The 27,203-nt window shown below is 43.5% G+C and overlaps 1 protein-coding gene across 4 annotated transcripts in view; it reads left to right on the top strand.

Annotated features, from left to right (window-relative positions):
* Positions 1–2,544, top strand: part of LOC310755853 (homeobox protein Hox-D3-like) — a 152,083-nt gene extending 149,539 nt beyond the window's left edge. For all 4 annotated transcript variants that reach the window (XR_014544575.1, XR_014544576.1, XR_014544577.1 and 1 more), the window contains exon 5: positions 1,053–2,544. The gene's annotated coding sequence lies outside the window, so the exon portion shown is untranslated. The remainder of the gene's footprint in view (positions 1–1,052) is intronic.
* The last annotated feature ends 24,659 nt before the right edge of the window (positions 2,545–27,203 follow it).

Raw genomic sequence — 27,203 nt, 5'->3', positions numbered from 1 at the left:
TAGGTAATGTGATGAGATCAATGAAAACAAGGCAGCCCATGCCAGCAGGCTTACAGTCTAAAAGTCATCAGAACAAAGGGAAGAGGGGACAAGGAAGGAAGAAGAAAACAAGCAAACTCAGTTCTTAAAGATGTAATGACCAGCCAGAATGAAAACAGTGCAGAGAGAGCAGGAGCCCAGGGGAGATGGCCTCTTAGCAGAACCAATGAAACAATCCCATTTCTCCTCTCTCCTCTTTCTTCCTCTCAATAAAAAAGGGAGGGTGCATCATTGAAAAGGACAAAATAGGATAGGGACTTACAAAAATTTGCATGGGCTATTTTGTAAGTTCTCAGTATAGTGGTTAAGAGTCTTGGACTAATACCTGGGAGACCAGTGTTCAAATCCCCAATAGGCCATGAAACTCAGTGGGTGACCTTGGGCCAGTCACAAGTCTCTCATCCTAACCTACCTCGCAGGCTTGTTGTAAGGATAAAAAGGGAGGGAAAAGAACCATTGAGCTTCTTGGAAGAAAGGTAAATGTAATGAATAAAATAATAATAATAAAAAACCTGTGGTGTGCTTGTCGGACCAATACATTCATACCTGGGGATTGTATTTCTCTTAGTGAACTGTGGGGATGAGAGTGATTTTTTGTGTGTGTGCAATGCCTATATATATTATGCAATAGTAATAATAATAATAATAATAATAATAATAATAATAATGCCTTCAACCCAAAGGGCCCATGTGCTCTTCAGTGTGGTATTCAGCACGAAGCCTGCCTTATTCCTTTTCAGGAGGATATTCTCAATGTTTATTCTGTTTATACTCCTGAATGTTTATACTCCTGAATGTTCTTCAATGTTTTCAACATTGAAATAAATAGGGTGGCCCTTGTGGGCAGTGAAATGCTATCAAAATCTATGATTTACATTATTCGGTTCCTGGACTTAGGATAGAAATGAAGGAAAAAGCTGAATACATATCAGACTGAACCAACAACTAGTATCTAAATGTGGATGACATCAACAATACCTTTAATCTCTGCCCTTATCCGTGCTCTTTTGCAGACACAGCAGGTCTGAGGCAAGAGAGAAGCAAGCAAGAAGATTTAAGATTTCCACATTTAAACATTCAGTGGCGTTGCCTTTAAATGAGACTTAGAGGTTCCTGCCAAATAAATCGGATCAGCAGCACTTCCTATTTTGTGGTATGCTATTGCTGTTAGGTGATGGACAGTTATTGAAAGAACTCAGGACTAGGGTTTTCTCTCTCTCTTTTTAATGCTTCTAATGTGAACCGCTCTCAAGGTAACCATTACTATCTCTTAAAAACATTTTATTATGAAGGCAAATGTATGTTTTAGCAATGCTCAGATGGCTACTTAATGTCATGTTTATCCCAGGCCAGACACTCTCCGAAACAAATGAGAGTTTAAGATCTAGCTTTCCTTTTTGTTTAATGGAGCTAAAGTTGTTTAAATCATCCACTTCCATATAAACGTTTCACTTAAAACAAGCCGACCTATTCCTCTCCATTAAAAGTTCATTCATCAAAAACCAGGGAAAGGTTTCAGCAAGTTTCAAAGAGGGATTGGACATCTCTGCGGAGCAGCAAGAATAGCTAATAGTTTCACATACCGGAGGAGGGGACAGAACGTGAAACCTCCTGCCTCAGGGCTATACCTGATCTCTACTCTTTCATTATGGGCAAGTGATCTCATCAAAGGTTGCGTACTCCCTCCCCCTGCCCCCCCAAGCTTCAGATGTACTGCCACACATGTGCCGGGGACAGGATATGAGTCTATAGGCGCCATATGTGCAACTCTGTGTGGCACGGCATTTGCCAAGGATGATCTCTGACAAGCACAGGATTCTTGGGAGCTAATGAGATGCACAAATGCAGGAAGCTCAGAAGATCACATTTCCTTGTACCCACACTGTATCATTAACGCCCAAGATGTAGACCATAGGGAAATACATGTGTGTCCAATGTAGCAACATGTGAGGTGTTAATGCTGGACATGGATATATGCAGAAAGTATGGCTGACAACAATTTGCTCATGCAGATAAAGAATCTGATACAGCATTTTTATTATTGGAGTACTACAATATATCCAAAACAATGGGAGAAATTGGAAGGATCTCAAAAGAGAAGATAGACAGGGATTGGAAGGTGTTTAAAGGATACTTGCAAAACCATATTGAAAAATCAGAACTCCTATTAGAATAAACAAGTTCTGTTTTAAATACTGAAATACTAAATAAGATGGATAACAATGTGTAATAGAAAAAGAAGCATGAAATTACATTAAAGGTGTGTAAAAGAAAGTAATAGAAGTGGAAAGAAATTGCAATTGAGTAGATTGGAAGTCTAACACAAAGGTGGGGTGAGGGGTGGTGGATGGTGATGGGAAAAGGAATTATCTGTGGGACTGAATGTAGGTATGTTTGAATATTTTTAAGGATTGTATGAAATGTATGTTTGTATGCTTGTATATTCGCAATATGTGTGTATTAATGCTGAATTATTTTAACAATAAAAACTTTTTAAAAAAAAAACATTTCTGGGACTAGGTCACATCCATATCGTATATTTAAAGTACATGACTCCCCCCTGCCAAGAATTTTGGGAATTGTAGTCTCTTACAGATGCTGGGAATTGAATGTCTACAGTTTCCAGACTTCTTTGGGCAAAGTCATGTGTGATAATAATAATAATAATAATAATAATAATAATAATAATAATAATGTTTTCCATCCCAGCAGTAAAGGCATCACAGATACTGTTTCTTTTCTGCAGTTGAAATGTTTGCATCCTGCTTCGTAGACTAATGGTTCTCAAGGCAGTACACAAGGCATACTCACTTAAGCATATCTGGAATGTTGCCTACAAAGTCAAAAGAGCAATATAACATTAATGCATAGGGACCATCTCTTACAACCGGAACACATTTTGTTTCCTCCTTCTGAGAAGACCCTGAGACTTTTCACTTTTCACCATGCCTTATGCAAGGAACTACAGCAGCAGATGTAAGGTCCAGATTCATGTAAAGTCCCAGTTTCAATAGCTAGCACTGCTAGTGAAAAGACTCAGGAAGCTCAGCCTGGATAATTCAGTTGGTTAGAACAAGATGCTGATAATGCCAAGGTTGCAAGTTTGATCCTCATACGGGACAGCTGTATATTCCTGCATTGCAGGGGGTTGGAATACATGATCCTCAAGGTCCCTCCCATTTCTGTGATCCTAAGACCTCTTCTTCAGAGCCTGAAGAAAACCACTGCCAGCCAGGGTAGATGGTTCTGGACTAGATGAACAAAAATCTGAACTGGCAAAAGTTGGCTTCTTAGGTACCAATGGTAGAGCAGCCAGGGCCAGATAAAATTACTTTGGAGGCCATATGTGGCTCATGGGCCACTTGTTGGCCATGATCCCAGACAACATGTGCATTTAGAGATACAGAAACATGTGTTCCTACCTTAACACACACAAGAGTATCCCAATTGTCTGCTTGGCATCTGTTACCTTTTCAATCTCATGTTCTTCATTTGTGTGTGTTTTCCTTTTGAGATGTAAACGGCTGCACTTTGTTTCTGTGGAGTCTTCTTTCTATGAAATGATCCCAGCCATGCATAGATCTGTATTCAGAGCATGCAAAGATGTGCACTTATCCCAGTTCTGACTGGCGGTTTGTAAATAAAGAAGTGCATGGCCTCTCTGGAAGTTCCCCTCCTTAGCCCAAGCTGGTTAATTTATTTGTATAAATTCTACGATTGCATTTTATGTTCATTTAATGGCTATTAAGAAGAGGAAAGATGCATTTTTACGTTCTTATGACTGGTTTTGTATCATTTGTCTGGGCTTCTCTGTAGCAAATTAATTTCATTACGATCGTTTCTTCCCAGATGTGTTTGCTGTTTGCTGTTACTCTAAATAAAAACTAAGCAAGTACTGAAGGAAACAGGCCTGGTCTCTTTATACAATGACTGTGTTATTCTCTTACTTCTCCCACAGCCAAGGAAAATATCCTTGTCCTTCTTTTAAACTCTGAAGGGAAGAAACTAAATGCCCATGATCTATAAAAAGAAATCACACACACACACACACACACACACACACACACACACACACACACAAAGAGAAGAGGATACCACTTTGTCAGTTCCGCAGATGTTTTCCAATATCCTTCATTAAATCTGTAAAATTAAAACACATGGAACAAAATGTGCAATGCAGGCTGGCTAATAAGAGAAGGAAAAAGTTGTTAATCAAACATGTGGCCTTATAAAATAAAAGAAATAATTGGAAAAGATATCTAATTTGTCTATTGAATGCCTCGAACGCTCTCTTTATCACTTAGATGGACAGAATATAATTGGTACGGTGAAAGCCATCAATCTTCGCAACTGGGCTTCCTGAGCAGACTACAACTATTACTGTCATATTATGACACCATAATATCAAGATCAATGTTGTTTTAAATGCACTCCAGTTATGGGCAATTGGTGACAATAAAAACAGTGACAAATTGATGAAACAAGCATCAAATGATCGGGTGTCTAAAATAAACCATAAATAATCTTTAGGGTCTTTTTTTTTGTTTTCATTTTTAAAGAAAGAAAAGAAAATAGCCATCGAATTCACAGTCACCGTTTGTTTGTGTGTTTGTAGATGTGGACAGATTTGACTTCCACGACGGATCAATCTACTCTAAATGTATTTTTGGTTCTGCGTTATCTGGCAAGATGCCATTCCATTGAAGTGAGAAACTTTCTGATTTGATTTAAGGGTCATTCCACACCACGTTCATAATGTCATGTTAGCATTACTGCGACCATAAGGAGGGATTAGATAATTTAAAACCAAAAGTAGGCAAGCTATTGTGTGGATGAGCAGTCTCCGCAACTGGATGATAAACATGAATGCTTATAAAAGAAAATGGGGTACATACACACTGTGCATTTAAAGCACTCCCCCTTCAAGAACCTTGGGAACTGCAGTTTACCCCTATGGAACTACACTTACCAGCACCCTTAACAAACAGGGTACTTGGGGAGGGTGCTTTAAATATATGGTGCATACGCAGCCTTTCCAGCACCCATCCTTCCTCAATATCATGTTTGTGGGTGGAGGGGAAGGAAAAGCCAAGTCTCTTCTTCAAAACCTGCCCCTGCTCCTTTCTACTTTCAGCCAACCATGACCTCCAGACCCTGAAAGTATACCTTCCAACATTTCTCTGATGAAAATACGGACGTCCTATTCAACAACATCGCCACCATCAACTCTGGCCAGCTTCCAACATATAGTAGTAGTAGTAGTAGTAGTAGTAGTAGTAATAATAATAATAATAATAATTATTATTATTATTATTTATACATATATACATACCCCACCTATCTGGCTGGGTTTCCTCAGCCACTTTGGGCAGCTCCCAATAGAACATTAAAAACACAATAAAAGATCAAACATTAAAAAGAAGAAGAGTTTGGATTTGATATCCCGCTTTATCACTACCCAAAGGAGTCTCAAAGCGGCTAACATTCTCCTTTCCTTTCCTCCCCCACAGCAAACACTGTGAGGTGAGTGGGGCTGAGAGACTTCAGAGAAGTGTGACTGGCCCAAGGTCACCCAGCAGCAGCATGTGGAGGAGTGGAGACGCGAACCTGGTTCCGCAGATTGCAAGACTACCGCTCTTAACCACTACACCACACTGGCTCTCAGGAAAAACTTCCCTAAACAAGGCTGCTTTCAGATGTCTTCTAAAAGTCAGATAGCTGTTTATTTCCTTGACATCTGATGGGAGGGCGTTCTACAGGGCGGGCGCCACTACTGAGAAATAATCATAATTATAATAAATAAAACATAATAAAACATTCAACCTTAAAAACTTCCCTATATAGGCTGCCTTCAGATATTTTCTAAAGGTTGTACGGTTACTTATCTCCTTGGCCTGGAAGTTGCATAACTCCATACCCTCCAATATTTCTCTGAAGAACATTGGGATGTCCTAAGGAAAAGTGGGGCATTCTGAGATCAAATCAGAAACCATGGTGGCTTCTGTAAATCCAGGACTGTCCCTGGAAAAGAGGGACATTTGGAGGGTCTGTGAAAAGGAAGCAAGGGTTGCTTTCCCCACTATAAGGTAGAAGCAATGGGACCTTCTCTCCTTTCCCCTCATTAACCTGGCTAGGGAGGGGCTTTGCAGGGCAGCTTTCAGACCACATTTCTCTGTTTCCCTACAGAGTCTCTGAGATCTAAGAAGTAGGGCCACCACTGGAGAAACAAGGAAAGGCAACTGTGGGTTCTGGGCTCCAGCGAGATCTCATAAGAGACCCAGAAGCAAATCCCTTAAGGTAGCCTGTGGTAAAAAGAATCCAAGAAAAGCATTAGTATCTGGTCTGCATCCTAGCTGGGGTCCAATTCAGAAAGAGGTAAATGAGGGCCAGATAGACTTGAGGCAAGAGAAGTGACCATGGATGAGCTGGCGATCAAGCACCACATCAGGCAATGAAGAACCAGAGACCAGAGGTAGGAAAAACAGCCACAGACAGGCTGGAGGTTAGATACCAGATCATGGGGTGAAGAGTTCTGCATTTGTCTTAAATGTAACAGACTGAAGGAGCTGACTTGGGACAGCAGCACAAGAGTTAAGGTGCTGGAGGCCCAGGTTTGAGACACACACCATACCCCCCAACATTTCTCTGATGAAAATAGGGACGTCCTATTCCATACCCTCCAACATTTGTCCATTTGTCCTCCAACATTTCTCTGATGAAGATTTTGTTGTTGTTTAGTCGTCTTAGTTGTGTTCGACTCTCCGTGACCCCATGAACCAGAGCATGCCTTGGAGACTCTCACTTTCTTCTCAAAGGTTCTCCTTTTTTATGTCCATAGAGTTTTCTTGGCAAAATACTGGAGTGGATTGCCAGTGGATTCTCCAGGTGGATCACATTTAGTCTAAACTCTCAGCTATGACCTGTCTGTCTTGGGTGGCCCTGCTTCTTGGAGTTATTCAAGGCAATGATCCATGAAGGGGCTGATGAAGATAGGGACATCCTAAGGAAAAGCAGGACATTCCAGGATCAAATCTGAAATCAGGATGGCTTCTGTAAATACGTGACTGTCCCTAGAAAATAAGGACACTTAGAGGGTCTGACACACCACAGGCTTTCAACTAAATTTCTATGTCTAGGCAGAATTTTTCTCACAGATGTCATATTCTAGCGTGCTGCCTCCTTCCCTGCTCCTTTAAACTGAAATGGTGCTTTTCAAGAAAATATCATTTGATTCTACTTAATGCATAAACTGACCCTCAGTCTAAATATTTAGCCCTGGTTATTTTCCAGAGTGTTTTGCCTCCTGCGCATCATTTGAAGACCCAACTACACATCAGTATGAGGAGGCCATCAAAAATGGCAGCCCTCTGTCAAGTTCATCTCCCTTCCCCCAAAATGCAAGGACGGCTAATCAGTTGCCCTCCAGACAACAGTTTCCTTCAGCCTTGACCCTTGGGTCTACTGGCTGGGGAGGATGGGAGCTGTAGTTCAACAACATCTAGAGGGTCACAAGTTAGCCACATTTGCTGTGATGTTGGGTCAGATTGGCCTTTGATGGTTCCCTTACATCTCTCTCTGTTCCTGACAGCTGCAGCAAATGATGTGGAGGGGTGGGGGTGGAGAAATGATATGAACAAGACTGGTTTTATGGGGTGATGTAATGATAAAGTTTGTAATTTAGAGATACTCCCCTGGTATTAAGAAGCTGGTAATATGAGGACTTGCCGTAAGGTCACATGATCATCTGGGCAGTTCCAAAGGCCCAGAAGTTGCTGCACAATAAGTTTGTTTTAGAGGCTCAGAAGTATAATGTTGCTTCAAGACAATCCTCTTTCTGCTAGCTTGTTTGTGGACCCATAATTATTACAGGCGAAGAGGAACACTTAGCGATGGGAATGTTGCCTTGGACAGCAACTGCATCTTGAGCATCACATGTAGCTCTGCCCAAAACTTGGATGCCCTCTACAACTTTCAGGTGACTCTGCCTTTTGCATTAGCGGCTGCCTGAGCAGAAAGAAAAGACATTTGTTATGGCAATGGCACCTAAGTGCCACCACCATTTCAGGACTTCCGTGGATGAATAATATTTTATTTTCTTTGAGGCTGTCTGAGCACCGCCTTATTGAATCTGGCTCCCAATAGCTCCCTGCAAAGTGGTTTGGAGACCCTTTGCGCTCCATCTCTATAATGAATATGAAATGTGAGTGAAATTTGGGAAGTGGATGAAACTTTTGACAGTTTCTTTATAGTTCCCAGAGTCAATTTCTCGGAGGTGCTAATACATTATTCCCGGGGACACTTATTACTTGGACAGAAAAGTATTAGCTAACTGCTCCATTTTGGCCATCCGCCGTAGTAATGAGGAAACATTTTTTTTCCTTGGAGGGGGTAGCGAGGGGTAGGGTTGAGGAATGAAGAAAAAAGAAGAAGAAGAATCATAACCTTGTTTCAAAAATGAGAAGCCAGCTGTGAATACATACAGAGAGCTCCAGATTGCTCTCCTTTTCAGACTCGATCTTAAACTTCATAATTTTCAGCTTATGACTAGGGCACCAAAAAGGAAATACAGAGATTTCTCACTTTACTGTAATTTTAGTCAGCTGGATGGAGTTAGGAGTGAAACCGTAAGTGCAAACGGGAACTCTTTTATCAAATATTTAGGCTTGCACACACTCCTCATAGAATATATGACTCAGAACAGTTTTAAAAGTCGATGGGTGCGATATAATTCAGGCTTCTGTTATGAGTTGGGGCATAATGCATGGGCCTTCTCCCTGCTACTTAGACCCCAGGAAAGTGTGCAAGAGTGCATGAATGCTGCTGTGTGCAGTTTCCATTCATTTAAACAGGGATAGCCTAGGGCATGTTCCCATTGGGTTGTGTCCTTTAAACCACACTGTTCAGATGTCACATTGCTACTCATTTTGTATCTCTCTTCCTCCTCCTCCTCCCACCTCCCCCCGCTTCGCTAAGGCAAGTGCAGGAGTCAAGCTGGTGTTTGAAATTAAAATGGAGAATGATGTTGTAAACATGCATAGCAGGTTTCATTGTGCTCAAGTGAGATATGGCACCACTGTGCGTTTGATATATTTCCCACCTCCCTTTGAAAATGGCTCAAGCTGGCATCTTGATTTGCAAATGCAGAATTATGTCCTGAACGTGTGTACCATGTCTCCATGTTCAAGGGAGAGATTGGATTACAAGAGGCCTCCATCGGATTACAAGATTGCAACCTCCATCGTCCCTGACAATTGGCCATTCTGGTTGAGATGATGGGAACTGGTTGTCCAAGAATATTTGAAGGGTCACAGGTTCCCCATCCCTGCTGTAGGGCACAACAGAGACGCAGGTTCCCTCTCCTTCTGCCATGTGTACACAAGGACACCGCACCAAAATGTTAGGGGTGAATGAGTTGCTTATGCACACCTCCCATATCCCAATTCCATCCACCTCCTCAACTTGGGCCTTTGACCAGAGTGGAAAGGACAAGTTGGGAATATGGAGTGAGATGCTTCACTAGTCCTTTTCAGAGTAGACCTATTGAAATTAATGGGCATGGTTAGCTTAGGTTCATTCAGTTCAGTGGGTCAATCTGAGTAGGATTTAGGACTTAGTTGACTACAACTGATGCCAAGCATACTTTGGCTTCCTGTTCGCTGTAATATCTGCATGGCACAGATATGCACTTGGAGGAGAGGGCGAACCCTGTCTCTGCCATGCCTGGTGGATCAATGTCCACTGGGGCAAATGGGGTGCCACCCCACCAACCTCAGTCTGCCCCTAGCCAGGAGGTGGCCCTGGCTGTCAGCTTCTTCCTCCTCCTCAGTCTCAATGCAGCCCTTGTAGGACTCAGCTGGGAGGAAGATGGGGACAAAACTAGAATGAGTTGCCTCTGCCGGCCATTGGCTATCTGGCTCCACCTGCTATTTGGGCTACCTGCCTTCTGCCTGGACACTGAGGTCCAGCGCCGAGGGCCTTCTGGTGGTTCCCTCACTGTGAGAAGCCAAGTTACAGGGAACCAGGCAGAGGGCCTTCTTGGTAGTGGCACCCACCCTGTGGAATGCCTTCCCACCAGATGTCAAAAAGGAAAACAACTACTAGACTTTTAGAAGATCTCTGAAGGCAGCCCTGTTTAGGGAAGCTTTTAATGTTTGACGTACTATTGTATTTTAATATTTTGTTGGAAGCCGCCCAGAGTGGCTGGGGAAACCCAGCCAGATGGGCGGGATATAAATAATAAAATATTTTTATTATTATATATAATTCTGCCCTACCAGCCCCAATGGGCACCAGACCCCACTGATCCTTCCAGATGCAACTGATGTTGCCACAGGTTATTGGATCAAGTTACTTTATGGGTTGAGGGGAGGGGGAAAGAGGGCATCAGGATATTCTGCCTGGCACTTGCTTATTAGTTGGATTTAGTCCCTCTCAGGAATGGCTGAGCTCTGGTGACATATGAGATGACCGCCGGTAATGTACGACGCACAGTGAGAGAGAACACCCACTTAATTAAAATACAGGAGATATACTGCCCGGGTGCAGACAGGAATGGCTGCGTGTGGAGCAAGAGTTTATTTGAGGCATCCTTCATGCTTGTGATGATCGCAAGCGGCTTTAATATTGAAATATGTGCCATTTGCTAAACTCGAGCCATCCCTAGCGAAGCAGCAGTGGCGGCGGCGGCAGCTCACAAACAAGCGAAATAAATAAATAAAGCAACCCCTTAGTTTGATGAAAAGATACAAAGAGTAAATACATTAATAGGAGGTAATTGAAAACACATGGGCAATCTTTAAGCAATCATGCTCTTGCATAAGTCAGGATGTATGTTTGCCTCTGTGTGTGTGTGTGTGCGCGCGCATATATATATATATATATATATATATATATATATATATATATAATGGGACATGACACCCAGGCCAGCTGGCACAAATCACTGTGTCCCAGTGTTTTATGGGGTGAGGTCTCCGACTGTAACAGCGGTGTCATATTTAGATTTCTAATTATATTTCGAAATGCTTCACTAGCTGCTCCTGCAGCACGACATTCATAAAAATCACCAGAGCTCCCCTCTCCTTGCTGAACAAAGGGAAGACAGAAGAGAGAATGATCAAACAATGAAAGGAAGGTAGAAGGCTGTGCAACTTCCCTTTATATAGGGGACAGAGGTTCTCTGGTTATCAGTCATTCCTGGTTTCCAGGTGAATACATAAGGTTGTGTGTGTCATCTATATATCTATCTATATCTATATCATCTATATCTGTATCTGTATCTGTATCTGTATCTGTATCTGTATCTGTATCTGTATCTGTATCTATATCTATATCTGTATCTATATCTACACACACATACAAATCTTAAGTTCTGCATAAAGTGAAGTTGTGTGCTCAAAATAAATTAGCCTGATCAAGCTGCCTATCACAGATTGGCTGGCTGTAGAGGAGTGGTGGGAGACACCAGCTGGGGAACCCCCCAGGGGAAGAAGGCTCAGAGCCAGGGTGATAGGATGATGACGAGTGGTCAGAGGGAAAAGAGGGAGCAGACTGGGAAGAGCAGGTGTTGGAAGCAGAAGAGGCAACGGGGTTTAGTGAGCAGGGAGAGTCTGTGGCAGAGAGCAGTCCAGAATCAGAGCAGAAGCTAATGCTGAAGAGGAGGAGGCCCAAGAGGCGGAGATCAGGCAGGCTGGTGAAGAAGCCAGGGGGTCTCCCCCTCCTGCTGCAACCAGCTCCGCTATCCCCAATTTCCCAGAACCACAAAGGGTATGGAGAGGGCAGAGAAAATACAGACAAGGTGACAAAGTCTCAGATTGCTTAGGACCTTTAGTACTCACAACTGCCTCATTGGGGCAAGATCTATTGGAAATAGTTGCTGTGGTCACTAGGCCTGGCCACCTGTGTTGACTAAAGAGCTAACTTCGCTGATGCCGTGTGAGTTGCTCCCGACACCAGCCCCAGACACTGCCTCTTTGGTGACCCCAAATCAAGTACCTTGGTGCATTACACTTTACAACAACCTTTAAAGTGCAGACTCAGGTCATTGAGCCTGAGCTTCCACAGCCTCCACTCAACATGAACCACCATTGGCAGGATTGGCAGCGACAGCACCAGGCATTTGGAGAAGAGGACAGAAGGTAAAGAAAGAGCTGTGAATGGAGAGTGGCCCTTTCCCCACCCTTTAGGCTGCAGGGTTCTAGATTGCATGGGGAGGCTCCTCAAATAGAGGAGCTTCACCTTCATACTCATGAAAGACTCTAAAGTTTAGATACAAAAATGTGTGGAAATGATGCCCTGGAGAGGAAGGGGGCTTGTTGTTGTTGTTGTTGTTGTTTAGTGGTTTAGTCGTGTCCGACTCTTCGTGACCCCATGGACCAGAGCACGCCAGGCACTCCTGTCTTCCACTGCCTCCCGCAGTTTGGTCAAACTCATGCTAGTAGCTTCGAGAACACTATCCAACCATCTCGTCCTGTCGTCCCCCTCTCCTTGTGCCCTCCATCTTTCCCAACATCAGGGTCTTTTCCAGGGAGTCTTCTCTTCTCATGAGGTGACCAAAGTATTGGAGCCTCAGCTTCACGATCTGTCCTTCCAGTGAGCACTCAGGGCTGATTTCCTTCAGAATGGATAGGTTTGATCTTCTTGCAGTCCATGGGACTCTCAAGAGTGTCCTCCAGCACCAGAATTCAAAAGCATCAATTGTTCGGCGATCAGCCTTCTTTATGGTCCAGCTCTCACTTCCATACATCACTACTGGGAAAACCATAGCTTTAACTATATGGACCTTTTTGCCAAAATAAGGCTGTCTATTTCAAATCATGATGTGCATTTGCTTTGCCCTTTTAGCCTTCATGAGCATTCTGTGACATCACAGCAGCTTATCCAGTAGCAAGTGTGAAGTCAGGGGTCACTACAGCCAAAACTATGCAAGCCCAATGCACATGGAGCTGGAATGTTTCCCTGATTAATTTGTCAAATTCATTGGTTGAAAGACATTTTGATTGACTGAATGGGTTCCCCAAATTAATAGATATGCACATTGTTATTATTTTAAAATTATGTTCAGTACAAATATTTGAACTAAATGCAGATGATAACAACTGTCTTAAAAGAGTCATCCTCTCCTGAGTGTGAGCAAATGGGGAATGTGTATTTGAGGATGATGTGATATGTGTGTGTCCAATCTAAAAACAAATTATTATTTTTCTTGGAATGATTGCTTTCTGCAGATGAAAATCTATGCAGACTTAACTGATTAATGAATTGATTAATTCACTAAAATGCATATAATCAATCAACTGAAATTTGTTTCAATTGGGCAACAGCTTTCAACTGATAAAGCTTTGCTGTATGCTTGTGTGCTCTAGTTGGAATTTACTGCTTGAAGGAGGGGTTTGCAGAAGTTAGAATTTGATTGAAAGGGACAGTGTTGGGGAAGGTAGAAAGGGAGCGAGCTGCTGGGTCTAGGCATGGATGTGCTTGTAACTTTAAGAGTTCAGGGACAGCAAGGCAACAGGGACTTTCCCCAGCCAGGAATTGAAAATGTGACCTTCTGCATGCAAAGCAGATGTTGTACCAGTGAGCTAGGACACTTCTGTTAATCTGTGCAAGTTTTTCTGTGCAGATCCTATTGAAATGAATGGGCGTTCCACAAGAACAGTGGGGCTTGTATGGGGAGAACATCCTGGTGGATTGTGCCCCATGGTAATGTGTGTGTGTGTGTGTGTGTGTTTCTTCGGAGTGCAATCTGGATTTTCTACCGTGGGCATCAAAACAATTTACAACCTTGGAGTTGATCTCAGCCAGGAGCAGAGGATCTCATCCATTTGAAAACAACAACACATGCATTGGTTGTTTTGTTTTGCTTTTTTAAAGATGGCATTCCATTGGAAATGAGGAGGGATTCTGTCTTTGAAATGAGCTCTGAGCTACGGCCTGAATTCAACTTCTCCTGGTCATAGTTTTTAACAACCAGCAAAGGGAACTGGGCATAAATCTAGCAGTCACAGCTAATAAGCATTAACAAGTCGTGGTGCTTGTAGATGATCACTAGGAAGTCTTTATAGAGACTTTCCCAGATGAATTGGCCGCCCAAGGTCATAAATATACCAATTCTGTCCCCTCCACCTCACAACATAATTCTGAGCAGAGCTTTTTTTTTTTTTAAGATTTCCTATCACTGGTCGTTACTGTTACCAAATCATCTTGTTCCAGTCACAATTTATGCTTTTTGGCTGCAATACTGCCCACTGTCTGGGTCCTTTAAATAAAATCCCATTGAACGCTTTTCAGGTTCAGCTTTGCACAAACACACACCCACACCCACACACCCTTCTTTTCTTTTCCCATTAAGAAACAATTCCTCTTCTTCTGCCTTCTCCCCCAATATCTGTTTGGTTGCTATCGAGAAAGTTGGAAACGTCTGGTCTTCCAATGGTTCATTCTTTCCCGTGTCATTTGCTGGAACCCGAAGCCCGAGCAGAGATTCTGTTGCTGATCTGAAGATTTAAACCCTCTCTCTACAGAGCTTTGAAGTTCACTTTTTAATAGCTTTGGCTATAAATTTCGTCACCCAATAAATTCACATGTTCATAAATTGCTATGTAGAAGCAAGGCTTTTTCCGCATTAGTGTCTCCATGGCCCACAGAGTGTATTTCATCTGGAGGGAGTAATTGCTGGAAGCCTGGGAAGCAACAGGTGAGAGATGTCAACCCAGCTAGGGTCAAAGTGCAATCTTTTTTTAAAAAAAGCAAAAAGCAAAAAAGGATAACAAAATTGGATCTAGCTACATCCATCTACATCCATCAGCAATAGAACTCAGTTATAGGAGAAACTATCTTAAAAAGCAGAGAAAGGCATTTTAAAAGCAGAGACATCACCTTGCCAAAAAAGGTCCGTATAGTTAAAGCTATGGTTTTCCCAGTAGTGATGTATGGAAGTGAGAACTGGACCATAAAGAAGGCTGATCGCCAAAGAATTGATGCTTTTGAATTATGGTGCTGGAGGAGACTCTTGAGAGTCCCATGGACTGCAAGAAGATCAAACCTCTCCATTCTGAAGGAAATCAGCCCTGAGTGCTCACTGGAAGGACAGATCCTGAAGCTGAGGCTCCAATACTTTGGCCACCTCATGAGAAGAGAAGCTCCCTGGAAAAGACCCTGATGTTGGGAAAGACTGGGGGCAAAAGGAGATTATTAGCCGCTTTGAGACTCCTTAGAGTAGTGATAAAGCGGGGTATGAAATCCAAACTCTTCTTCTCTTCTACCAGGAGAGGGTCAAGAATTGGCTGGGGTTTTTTTTAGGGGTGCAGCAGCAGAGGATCAATAAACCAACCTGGTCTTCCAAGAAGCCCCAAGACTGGCAAGCAATTTATGCTTAGCCTCCCCCAGTAATTCCCATCCCATTGCCCTGAATGGGAGGGAAACTGTTAACAGGAAAAAAACAAAACCCATGAAATGAACACAGGAGTGCAAAAGTGTTCCTCCAACCTCATTTCCATCCTGCTGGCAAGAGCCCAGCAGGGCTTTGGATGGGTGGTTAAACGGCTTTCATTTTTTAAGTGTGCAAACCATGCCTAACTAACTAACAGCAATTCATCTTTCTAACACAAAATATTTTCATGATGAAGACTAGAGAAGGAAGTTCCTATATATTCTGAATATTCTAGAAGCATTAAATGGTGCAGATATACGATTGTCTCGAACTAAGCTATACTTCAAATAGACCCTGTCTATTTCAACAGAATTAACTAAGTTGTGGCCATTAATTACAGGGGGCTTGCTGGGATCTGAGTAGGAATAATACTAAATCCAACCCCTAATATTTGTATTATATTGGGAGAGAGAGAGAGAGAGAGAGAGAGAGAGAGAGAGAGAGAGAGAGAAATGTCCTACAATCCAGATCACATTGACACCCCAGCTGAAAAGTCAGACATGTCGCTTGACTCAACTTAGTGACCCAGCCGCAGAATGTTTCCTTGACTATTTTTTGTTTTAAAAAACACCCATCATGAGAGCCCAGCCATGGTCTTGTATTAAATTAGCAGATCTCTACTTAGCCTGTTTCCACCATAACTCAGGGAAGTGTGTCTGCCTTTATTTTCAATAGCCTGCCTGTTGGTTTTGAAGTTATAGCTTAATGGTTTTTTAAATATACCCCTGCACTCTCCATTTTTAAAAGAAAACAAACCCTAATGCCCAGTCTGGTTTCCTTTCCCCGAGTTCTGTGGCTTCCTTCCTCAAATGTCCTTCTGAAGAAAGCATGTTCCAGACCAAGCAAGCTATAACTCTGTGTTCTGCTCCTGTCAGTAACTCTTGACTGATGATTGCAAGAGGCAGAAAGTCTCTTTTATTTTGTTTTATTTTGTTTTTCCAGTGGGACAGTCAGTGGCGCGCCATGTGTGTTGCTACATGCAAACCTAATCTATATATCCAATGGGGTTTGCACTGTGATTTTTATTTCTCTAGCAGGATATGGAAGGGTGGCGTGTGTTTTAAAGAAGATTTTAAGATTCATCCAGTGGGTGGGAAATGCTAGGCAGTTGTAGGTTCCATTGATTTCCATGGGAGAGAATGAAAAACTTAATTTGGCAAATGGCTTTTGAAATGTGTAAGGTAAAGCAATAGAGAATAATAAAATAACATGGACTTGTGCTTCACTGGCTGTCCTTGAAATCAAAGGGAATGGGGAGTGCTTTAGTCTGGTTGGATCAGCCTTTTCCCAACCAATTGCCATCCTTATACTGCAGAATCCACCCCAGCCAGCATGGCCAATGGTCAGGCATAATAATAATAATAATAATAATAATAATTATTATTATTATTTATACCCCGCCCATCTGGCTGGGTTTCCCCAGCCACTCTGGGCGGCTCCCAATCGAATATTAAAAACACAATACAGCATTAAACATTAAAAACTTCCCTAAACAGTGCTGTCTTCAGATGTCTTTTAAAAATAGGATAGTTGCTTATTTCCTTGAAATCTGATGGGAGGGTGTTCCACAAGGCAGGTGCCACTACTGAGAAGGCCCTCTGCCTGGTTCCCTGTAACTTGGTTTCTCGCAGTGAGGGAACCACCAGAAGGCCCTCGGAGCGGGACCTCAGTGTCCAGGCTGAACAATGGGGGTGGAGATGCTCCTTCAGGTATACAGGTTGCAGGCCATTTATGGCTTTAAAGGAGTTGTATGGTGCATGGAGTTGTATGGTGCAACATGTGCTGGAGGGCCACAAGTTTCCCACTGCTGCAGCGAAGACTTCACAAACATGTATTTCTTGTGTTTATTTTAAACCATTGCATCCCTCTTCCTGGGCTAGTGGTTCTAGAGCAGGGTTTCCCAAACATGGACTACAGTTCCCATTATCTGTGACCACTGGTTCTGCTAGTTTGGGATGATGGGAGAACCAAGTGTGAGAAACCCTGTTTCTCTGCAGCATACAGAGTGTATTCACTTAACCATATCAGGAACTCTGCCTACAAAGCCAAAAGACAAATATAATATTAATGACCTGGAGTTATACTATGTTGGGTGGCATTCTGGGAAATTAAAATGGCAGACCGTGCCTGGGATTGATCATAGCAATGCTGCCGCTGTCTGCTACCATGTAAGACTGGAGTGGAGTGTGTGTGTGTCCCACTGTAGGAAAAGATCATTTTGCAAAAGACACCATCAGACCTGGAGCTGGCTCTGCCTGCCATTCACTCCTATGGAGAGCAGAGTTTCCATAGGAACACAAACCTACCCACCGATGAGTGTTTCAGCCTCTCCACGAACAGGAACCACATGCAGTGTGTGTCCATGACATCTCTCTGTTTGCAGAGTCCTCAGAGTTGTATCACCTCCTTCTCGGAGGGAAAGGGGGGGGGGGAATACTGAAATATACATGCAGCCTGTCTACACATATTACCACCTGCCACAACAATAGCCGTTTTGTTAGTCATCATAAAACTGAGAAAAAGGGACAATGCTTTATTATTGATAGCCACCTGGAAAAGAAAATAGAATTTTAGATTATGCCTCCAGCAGATGGATAGCGTCCAAAGTTCTTTGAGTGAAATTGGGTCATGATCTGATGTTGTTGGCTCATATTGGTCACTATAGCACTTCCCTCTCATCTGAACCCACCTATGGGTTTGCCTGCAAAATCACGCCATGTTTCCAAACAGAAGCTGGTATGGTATGGCAAGTGGGGGTTTGCCTCACCATCTTCAGTCTGCCATAAGCCAGTAGGGCGTGTTGAATTTTTCAACTTTCAAATTCCATGATGTGTTTGGTGGGGAACATGTTGTTCTCCTTCTGGGGTAGTTTTGGTCCCCACCCTGCATGCAGGTCTCACCTGTGGCTCCTAGAATCAGTCAGTATGTGATAGCGGCCACAACCCAGGAAACAGCTTCGACTGGCCAGCTAAACCGGGTAGCCAAGAGGTCTCAAACCCTCAGTGAGTTAGGGATTTCCCCTGCATGCAAAAACAGGCTCTGTTGGATTGAGCAGATGAGACTACTAGCGGGTCCAAAGGTCAAGAAGGCAGTTTTGGCATGTGCTGTAGAGGGAAGTAAGAAGGACAACTCTGATCCTAAACCTCCACTGCCTTGCGGGAAGTCTTTGAGAGAACAAAAACCTAAGGAATAAAGCAGCACAAATCCAGAGTGCAGTCCCTAAGGCAGTTGGATGGCGCCTTGTACGCCTCCTTCCAGCAACTCCAGCAGCCAAGCTGGTGCCAAATGTATTGATCTGCTTTCCTTTGGACCACCTCAGGGAGGCTGAGAGGGAGGTCTTGTCATCTGGGCAGCCCAAACTTGTGTCCCAGGGATGTCACTTCGGTGCTACTAATGCAGTGGTTTGACTTCACCCCTGGAGTGCAACTCCATTGTCTCTTGAGAAAGATTGAAGCCAACAACAAGGAAAGTAAAATGTGACTAAAATTGCAAAGAAATCATTAAAACTGATTGCCAAGTACATGTGTGTGTGTGTGTGTATGGTATATATCCAAAATTTAGCATTACCTGATATTTTCAGAAGGTAAAATTAAATTCTTTGGTATTCCAAAACTATTTTTTTTAACTTTTTTACTTTTATTACATAAAGTGTTTTTTAAAAAATAAGAACTGGCCTTTTCAGTGGTGGCTCCCCGCTTATAGAATGTACCAAAAAGCTATACCATCACTATCTACTTTTAGGCACCAGGCAAAAATGTTTCTATTTACCCAGGCCTTTGCCCCCCAAATTGGAGGGTTTTAGATGTTTGTGGCCTCTTTCAGTGGGTGAGATGTGTTAGTCCTGGCTTTAGTATGTATAAATAGGCTTTTATGTTTATATTCGGTTTTGGTTTTATGCTGTTTTGTAAGTTAGTTTGGGTTGCAGTTTGTAAAGAAAAGTGACTGATAAACAGTGATGATCATGATGACTAGGTAGAGGATTGCAGCTTTACCTAAAGGTAAAGGGACCCTTGACCATTAGGTCCAGTCGTGACCGTTTCTGGGGTTTCAGCGCTCATCTCGCTTTATTGGCCGAGGGAGCCGGCGTACAGCTTCCGGGTCATGTGGCCAGGATGACTAAGCCGCTTCTGGCGAACCAGACCAGGGCACAGAAACGCTGTTTACCTTCCCGCCGGAGCGGTACCTATTTATCTACTTGCACTTTGACGTGCTTTCAAACTGCCAGGTTGGCAGGAGCAGGGACCGAGCAACGGGAGCTCACCCCGCCGCGGGGATTCGAACTGCCAACCTTCTGATCGGCAAGTCCTAGGCTCTGTGGTTTAACCCACAGCACCACCCGTGTCAGCAGCTTTACCTACTCATTGACATTAACAGCCTTGGTCCTGCCTTCCATGTATTCCTGACTAACGCACTTTTGTAATACGACCTTGGGAAGGTGACATCTTCCCCAACTCTTTATTTTCAGCTTGTGATTTTCAATAATGCAAATCAATAACATAGTAATAATGAAAGTTTGCATAGAGATTGCTCTGGCATACAAGTGGAGACATGGGTGGGGGATGAATACAGTACAGATTTCACAATGAATAGTGCAACTGTTGCTCCTTCCAAATGGGTAGGCTGCAGAGTTGGTGGGGGGGGGGCTTGTTTTATTCCTTCTACAAAGGGCGGGGGGAAGCTACAGTACATTTATGCTTCCCCAAGTCACTTTATTTTATTTTTTTCCAGAACTGCTATAATAATAAAACACAGACAAGTGGGAAAGTATCTTAGACTTTTGATAGATCCAGAATATTTCACAGTTTGTCATTCTGAGCTTTCTAACACTAAATAAATACATAAGAAAGGGAAGCTGACAAAAGTGCCCCGAGGGGTTTCTGGATTGCAGCAGAGAGGCTTCCAGCCACAAAAGGGATATTATTATTTCACTACGTAAAAAGCATTACTGTGCGCTTTCAGGCCTGCAGCACGCTCCATCTTCTTGTATAAATAATGGAAATTTATGGTGATTTCCCTCCCTCTCTGCTCCTCTGTTTCGCAATGAGGATCTCTGCAGAGCCTGTAGTGTACAATGGAAAATGCTTGATTTTCTAACGCATCAGATCTTAAAGCTCCAGGTTCTTGAATCACAGGGCAACACAAGAAATCAAGACTGCGTTTTTGAAATTCATGCCTCCCCCACCCTCTATACCTGGTGCCACTTAGGACACGTACATCCCATAATAAAGCTAAGGGAGGTACAGTTAAGATTGCCAGCCTTTCACAGTTGAGGGATTGCATTGTGCTGTTCAGAAAACATTTGAACCCTGTCTTGAATTTTCAACAGAGGCATAGTGAATATTTTAATTTTGGAGAGAAGGATAATGATTTTGGGAGGCAGAAATTTCCCCAAAAAACACGTGTGAAAATTTGCCTTTTATACCCTTACTTGATTCCATTTATCGTCTTCTGCCTGCTTCTAGTTCAGTGTCATCTCTCCCCTGATTTCTGCTTTTCTCCTGCCAACATCATCATCATCATCATCATCATCATCATCATCATCATCATATATTATTTATACCCCGCCCATCTGGCCGGGCCTCCCTAGACACTCTGAGTGGCTTCCAAAAAAATATTAAAATACCATAATACATCAAACTTAAATTATTCACACGAGTTATCCTAGCCAGTAAGGGATCATGTAATGAGAAGGATGACCTCACTAGGCTATGTAGCCAATCAGATTTAACCATGTGGGGTGACATTGCTGAGGACAAATGAAGTCAATGAAAATGGTCAACAAGTGGGGGCGGGTGGAATGGTGAGTAGATTTCAACACAGACCTAAATGGTCCAAATTCAGGATTGTGTTGGCCCAAATTTAACTAACCTGGTGTGCTAGTGGAAGTCAACATAAGGACTCCCACTAGCACAATAGGACTTTCTCTCCTCTTCTTCCTCCCTGCAACCCATTCACCTCCCCCAGATCTGCTCTGGGGAGTTAGGAGAACCCCCAGAACAGGAAAGAGGGTTGTTCCACCTGGAAAGCAGAAATGCTTGGGCTGAGGGAACAATCGGAAGAGTGTGACATTGAATTCCTCCATATGTATCAATGGTTCTGTGAATATATGCTCATTTTTTAATACAGAAGCAGATCACAACAGGATGCCTTTGGTGTATACATGTCGCACAGTTACCAAAAGGGGGGGAGGTAGTGCCCTTTAACAATCTCCGACATAGTGGGGAGTGACATGCTGAGACAGCTCTGTCCTCAGAAAGCTGGCCAACTAAGGTCAACTGTGCAGATATTTTGACTGCCTTGAACAACAGAAAACTTCACCCAGCTTCTGAATTGTCCTTGAACACCTTTAAGGAAGACATGGGCAGAGTTGCACCAGGCATCTGCTGAACCCTTAACATGTGAAATGTTCATGTAGATATTGCTCTGCTTGATATACCGTATTTTTCGCTCTATAACACGCACCTGACCATAACACGCACATAGTTTTTAGAGGAGGAAAACCCGTAGGCATGCCACCCGTACGCATTCCCTCCATAACACGCACAGACATTTCCCCTTACTTTTTAGGAGGAAAAAAGTGAGTGTTATGGTGCAAAAAATACGGTATTTTTCTCCACTATGGATCCCCTCCCCCTTTTTAAAGTGTATTCTTCAAGTCCTTATGGTCACTAGGAGACTTATATTTCAAGGCTGGAAGGATAAACACCCGCCATCTATTACGCAATGGTCTGAGGCTCTCACCACCTTTGCTACATTTGAACACATTTCCTACAAACATCAATCTCATGTGGGTACCTGTTTGACATCTGGATGGCTTATATCGACTTGCATGTTTAATTTAAGATGCATGTACTGATATTTATTGTATCCTTAATGTGAGCTGATAGTATTATTATCCCCTTCCCTTTTCATTCACTTTGTTGTTGTTTTTTACTTTCTTTGTTTTCCTTTTCCTTTGCTAATTGTTTCTTTTAAAGTACTTTATTCCTCACTTGTCACATTGGGCAGCACAAATCTTAGTGGTCCCTTGGAAATTTCAATATGGCTTTAGCCCATCCTGGAAACGACTGTTGAAATGGTTCCAAGAATTCCACTTCTCCCACATTATTCAGTATTCCAGAAGGCACAGGAATGATTTCATAGAATAAAAGCAAGCAAACAATCGCAAGCCCAATAGAATGGACCTTTTTAAGGGAGATGTTTTGGGACAACTAAATGCTATTAGATTAACAGCCATGCTCAAAGGAGAGAGGTTTAGAGATGTTATTAATGAGTGGAATCCTGTAACACAATACATAAAGGGACAGTTGGGAATTTCAGGACAGGGAAAAGATTCTATGTATTTATAAAGTTAAACCCTCTCTTTCCCACTTTTTAATAAATAAATGAAATGAGTTTTCATTAACAAGAAGAAGTTAGACACAATTTGGGTTATCCATTCTTTCATTCACCTTTTTCATAAATAGTAGGATTATATTACAACCTTAAAGGATGCTCTAGTACTGCATTTTTATATGCATGTTATATTTTGTATTAATTGCATAGAATAACAATGCTGCTGCTGCAAATAAATGGTTACCTTTTGCAGCGTAGCATATCACCACATTTCTTTCAAGAAAGGCTGAGAAGGTAGCTCTGTATTGGGAGGTTTCTAATATATGATATCTTATTAAGTTTTTATACGTGTTGGGAGCTGCCCAGAGTGGCTGGGGCAACCCAGCCACATGGGTAGGGCATAAACAATAATAATAAAATAAAAATATTATTACTATTACTATTATTATTATTAATGGCAGAGGCTTGTACCATGTACAGGGTATATTTTTAAAAGCCTTAAGCCTTCTGCACTTTTGTCCACAACCAGCACAGAACATTCCTTGCACAAATCAGATGATCAGTCCTATCTAAAGCAATACTTCTCCCTGCTAAATTCGGGTTCAGGCCACTGCAGCAATGTGGAATTGCAGGGAAGAATTCAACACTGCACTAATGCAAATGTTCCATCGTCATAAGCATTTCTGCTGGCGTGACAGACCAGTTGCTTCTCTCACCCTCTTGCACACTGGTGCAATACCTTAGCTGAATACAGCCCAGAGAGTTGAAGGGGCAGCGGCGGAGCAAGCTGATTGGGTACCTGGGGTGGCGCGCGTGCCCTACACCCAGGGGCGGGGCCAGCCTTCTGAGGAGTGGGGCCAGCCGGGGCAGGACACTCTGTGAGGCCTTGGAGGAGTCTGCCTGCCTCCTCCCTCTCAGTCGCCCTACAGCTGAGGGGGAGGCGGTGGGCGGACAATTTGGGGCAGCATGGAGCCTGCAGGCGCCCAAGCCACTGTATCACTCCCAGGAGAGACGTGTGACTTGGCATGCTGCAGGCCCTGTTCTGAGTGCCACCCGACATTTTGTCACCCCCCACTGGTGACGCCCAGGGCGGCCCATCCCCACCACACACCCCTTCCTTTGCCCCTGTGAAGGGGACCCGGAAGGTCATCTTGTCCAAACCCTTGCTGATACAGAAAGACTGAATCCACACATTTGCCTTTAAATATACATTAAAAAGGGATGCTGGTGGCGCTGTGGGTTAAACCACAGAGCCTAGGACTTGCCAATCAGAAGGTCGGTGGTTCAAATCCCCGCAACTGGGTGTGCTCCCGTTGCTCAGTCCCTGCTCCTGCCAACCTAGCAGTTTGAAGCACGTCAAAGTGCAAGTAGATAAATAGGCACCACTCCAGCGGGAAGGTAAACGGCATTTCCGTGCGCTGCTCTAGTTCTCCAGAAGCGGCTTAGTCATGCTGGCCACATGACCAGGAAGCTGTATGCCGGCTCCCTTGGCCAATAAAGCGAGATGAGCGCTGCAACCCCAGAGTCATCCGCAACTGGACCTAATTGTCAGGGGTCCCTTTACCTTTACCTTTATACATTAAAAATGACATTTGGAGGGAGCCTTAGGAAGATAGCAAAAGCATCACAGGATTATGATTTCTTTTCCTCTTTCCTCTTTCTTTTCTTTTGATTGGCAGTCATGAGAGTGAAGTTTTATAGTACAAGGGGATATCTTTCAGTGAAGTGTACAATAATATTTCTCTCTCTCTTTATGTGTGTGTGTGCTGTGCTCATGCTGGAAAGTAATAAACAAGAAACATTCTTTGCTAAACTTGGAAAACATCCCTCATAATACAGCCTGGGGTCACTGTCTGGGCTTGTTCTATCAGTGACTTCATGACAAGCTGCCCAGATCTAAAATAAACAGAAAACATTTTCCAGAGTACATAGGAAATACACAGTTTCATGCTGGGGTCCACAGCCTTCTCTCTTGCCAATCTTTCTAAGTTGTAAAAGAAAACATTCTTTTCTAGCTCTGAAACAAAGAGAGCTTTCCCTTATATGTGCTGATCGGCACTTTATCTTGGTGGAAGACAAATTCAAATCCACACCTTCTCGGAACATTGAAATACTTACTTGACCTAGGTTAAACTGGTTTCCTTTCACTTTCCCTGTTTCGTTGCATTGTACTCCTTCTGTTCAATACTGTACATCTGGTTTCTAGCATTAACACCAGTGTTATGTACTGAGCTGAATAGGAATATTTCAACCAGGCTGGTTTTAATTGTGTGGCAGCATTCATTCATTCCGTGATCAAATGCACTTACGTTCTACACAGTTGTGCATGAAGTGTTGTGTGAATGGACAGCATTCCTTCCCGGTTCCTCACTTTTACCAACCAGCTGGCTGAGATGTGTCATAAAAACGTATATTTTGATTTATATGTGAAAATGCAAATTTAGGCAGACTTTCAGAAGTTCTTGCTGCCGGGGCTTACTCTTGCCAAAAAGGATTTTCTAGGCCCATGACACTTTATGTGGATCTGGACCGTTGCCTCGCCTGCAATCTGCTGACAAAATCTGCTACTTACGTACAAATATAAGCTAAGGGCCAATTATAACCTCTGGGCCAATTAACATGGTAGGTGGGTGGGGTCTCAGCAGCACTGCATATTGTACTGGATCCAGTTGCAATGTAAGCAAGAGGGGGGCAATTTTAAGTCCTTTGATAAAGGGAGAGTGAGCATGATCCAAGGCCTGGCTGGGGGTTGAGCCACTCCCTGGCAACGCCAGCTAATAATAATAATAATAATAATAATAATAATAATAATAATAATAATAATAATTTATACCCCGCCCACCTGGCTGAGTTTCCACAGCCACTCTGGGTGGCTCCCAATCGAGTGTTAAAAACAATACAGCATTAAATATTAATATTAAACAGGGCGGCCTTCCGATGTCTTTTAAAAATAGGATAGCTGCTTATTTCCTTCACATCTGAATGGAGGGCATTCCACAGGGCAGGCGCCACTACCGAGAAGGCCCTCTGTCTGATTCCCTGTAACCTCACTTCTCGCAATGAGGCAACTGCCAGAAGGCCCTGCGTGCTGGATCTCAGTGTCTGGGCTGAACGATGGGGGTGGAGACGCTCCTTCAGGTATACTGGGCCGAGGCCATTTAGGGCTTTAAAGGTCAGCACCAACACTTTGAATTGTGCTCAGAAACGTACTGTGAGCCAATGCAGATCTCTCAGGACCGGTGTTATGTGGTCCTGGTGGCCACTCCCGGTCACCAGTCTAGCTGCCGCTTTCTGGATTATCATATTTGCAGTTTCCGGGTCACCTTCAAAGGTAGCCCCACATAGAGTGCATTGCAGTAGTCCAAGCGGGAGATAACTAGAGCATGCACCACTCTGGCGAGACAGTCTGTGGGCAGCTAGGGTCTTAGCCTACGTACCAGGTGGAGCTGGTAGACAGCCGCCCTGGATACAGAATTAACCTGCACCTCCATGGACAGCTGTGAGTCCAAAATGACTCCCAGGCTGCGCACCTTGTCCTTCAGGGGCACAGTCACCCCATTCAGGACCAGGGAGTCCCCCCACACCCACCCGCCCCCTGTCCCCCCAAAACAGTACTTCTGTCTTGTCAGGATTCAACCTCAATCTGTTAGCCGCCATCCATCCTCCAACCGCCTCCAGGCACTCACACAGGACCTTCACTGCCTTCACTGGTTCTGATTTAAAAGAGGTAAAAAGCTAAAGGTAAAGGGACCCCTGACCATTAGGTCCAGTCGTGACCGACTCTGGGGTTGCGGCGCTCATCTCTCTTTATTGGCCGAGGGAGCCAGCGTACAGCTTCCAGGTCATGTGGCCAGCATAACTAAGCCACTTCTGGCGAACCAGAGCAGTGCACGGAAACACCGTTTACCTTCCCGCCGGAGCGGTACCTATTTATCTGCTTGCACTTTGATGTGCTTTCGAACTGCTAGGTTGGCAGGAGCAGGGACCCAGCAACGGGAGCTCACCCCGTTGCGGGGATTCGAACCGCCGACCTTCTGATCAGCAAGTCCTAGGCTCTGTGGTTTAAGCCACAGCGACACCCGCATCCCTTGATTTAAAAGAGAGGTAGAGCTAAAACTGAAAAGTATTTCCAGGATGGTAGCAATGGGGTTGCATTGTTTTGCATGACCTGTGAGTTTATCTTGCCAGATTTACCCGCATAAGAGAAGATATTCAGTGCCTGGTTCCAGTTGTTACTGTTTTTGTTTTGCCTTTCCCCTTTCCCCTAGACATCCTGGAGGGACTTCAGAGGAGAGGAACCAAAATGATGGAAGGTTTGCAAAACAGGACCTAGGAGAGAGAGGGCGAGAGAGCCAAGCATGTTCAGACTGGAGCAATGATGACATGCGGGAGACATGAT

The sequence above is a fragment of the Podarcis filfolensis genome, assembly GCF_964270895.1.
Source record: "Podarcis filfolensis genome assembly, chromosome: 2".
NCBI lineage: Eukaryota > Metazoa > Chordata > Lepidosauria > Squamata > Lacertidae > Podarcis > Podarcis filfolensis.
Note: the sequence above shows the minus strand (reverse complement) of the source record. Positions and strands in the feature narration are given on the sequence as shown.